The sequence below is a fragment of the Octopus sinensis genome, linkage group LG18 (genome assembly GCF_006345805.1).
Source record: "Octopus sinensis linkage group LG18, ASM634580v1, whole genome shotgun sequence".
Taxonomy (NCBI): domain Eukaryota; kingdom Metazoa; phylum Mollusca; class Cephalopoda; order Octopoda; family Octopodidae; genus Octopus; species Octopus sinensis.
In genome coordinates, this window is record NC_043014.1 from 35,864,545 (window position 1) to 35,866,817 (window position 2,273).

Sequence of the window (2,273 nt, forward strand, 5' to 3'; positions counted from 1 at the left end):
CGATTTAGTTATTTTCGATGTAAAGAATGATTTATTGATTAAGAAAATAGTAATTGCTCAAGATTACAATTTTGATGTATATATATATATATATACACATCATATAAATAATATATATGCATATATACATACGTACATGTACATATTTACATATATACGTCTATACGTATGCATATGAGGGCACAGAACGTCACAGAACGTAAACAACATGAAATACGAATACGTAGAATATGAACTTTTCTTGCGAGCAACGACAGAAACAAATGGAAAACAAGACAAGCAACATAAAGAACCACCCTTCATCAGCTGTTTTTCTAATCTGTATTTCGAGCAATACACGACAAGATACGCCTTCGATAAAACAGTTGCTCCCGCAAAGCAAATAAAATAAAATTTGGGGATTTTGTGGAGGGGCAAAATTGGTAACAAAAACAGGACAGTGAAAACAAACAGGAAGGGCTGCTAAGCCTAAACGAGATGAATTGGCGAACGCGGAGGAGCAAGCTTGGACAGGAGATAGACCATCGGCCATCTTTCTTTCTTTTCCTAACTTGTGTTTCTTTCTTTCCTTCTGATTCAGTTGAAGGAATCAGTTGCATTCGTGTCTGTCTCCAGTATTTGTAGCGACAGATTTTGTCTTGGCATGCAGTTGGCTGTAAGTACATGCTGCTGGCAACACTCAATGGGGCTGAAATGCATACAACATTCTCACGAGCCGCTTCTAGGGCGATTTTCTTCTGCCTCAAATATATATTGTTTTCTGTCATCTTAAGACAGATACCACAGCAAATTTTCATTTCGCGACGCATTAACGTTAAGAATGAAACATGAATGGCCATTTTAGATATAACAAAGAATAAAAAAGCAAAAAGTAAAACATATGAGCATAAGAATATTATTTTAAATTTAGTATCTTGGTGAACAGTGGAGTATTCTGATATACGGATGGAATTATCCTCGACCTGGAGACTTGAGCTGAAAGTTCACAGTAGGGTATACCACCCCAAAATTTACCATAAGGTCCAGTCCACGTGGAAGCTGGGTGGCTTGTGTGCCTCACTGACCCTGAGAGCTATGCCAGCAGAGCACAAACTCCTTGTAGGGTCTAGCAAGCTGGACAAGTCAAAGGATAGAGGCCAGACTAACATGGACCATCTTTTCTCGGAGGTAAAAATGGGTTTGTGTAGGGACAACACCTCAACAAAAAAGAATAAAAATCAGATTTACTGACGATTGATGACAATAGGCGCAGGAGTAGCTGTGTGGTAAGTAGCTTGTTTACTAACCACATGGTTCCGGGTTCAGTCCCACTACGTGACACCTTGGGCAAGTGTCTTCTACTATAGCCTCGGGCCGACCAAAGCCTTGTGAGTGGATTTGGTAGAGGGAAACTGAAAGAAGCCCGTCGTATATATGTATATATATATATATATATATATATATATATATATATATATGCGTGTGTGTGCTTGTCTATCTGTGTTTGTCCCCCTAGCATTGCTTGACAACCGATGGTTACTTAGCGGTTCGGCAAAAGACACCGATAGAATAAGTACTGGACTTACAAAAGAATAAGTACCGGGGTCGAGTTGCTCAATTAAAGGCGGTGCTCCAGCATGGCCGCAGTCAAATGACTGAAACAAGTAAAAGAGTAAAAGAGTAAAGAGAAAAGAGAATTTGAAAACCAACAAAATATGGAAGAGGAAGACCTTCCTTCAAAGGGACAGAGCTGAAATGGCAGTAATCCAACTGGAGAGATGCAGAAAAGACAGCCTAGAGTCAAGGACAATAGACTACCGGTTCTCAATAAGAAGCGAAATAAACTACCTTAAAATATTCTTTCTTTCTTTCTTTTTTCTTACTCCCCTACCCTCTTTCTCTCATTCTGTTCTCTTGTGTGTAGAATTTATTTAAGTTAAGTTAAGTTAATTTTTTGGCTCAAAAAGCAAAAAGCAAGGTCATGTAGGGGAACATGGAGTTATGTACAGGGAGGGTGTTCATGCAAAGAGTTCAGGCCATTTCTGGTCAAGAGAGACTTTGAACCGAGCGGTCGTTGGCATCTTCACTATCTCGTCCGGCAGCTTATTCCACGGATCCGCAACCCGGACGGAGAAAGCCCCTCTCCTTCGATTGAGATGAAATCGTCGCAGATAGAGCTTTTCGGAGTGACCCCGCAGCCGACTCTCTGGAGCAGGAGTGAAGAACAGCTCTTTCGAGAGGTTATACTTTCCGCTTATGATGTTGTGAGCGAGAATGAGATCACCACGGCGTCG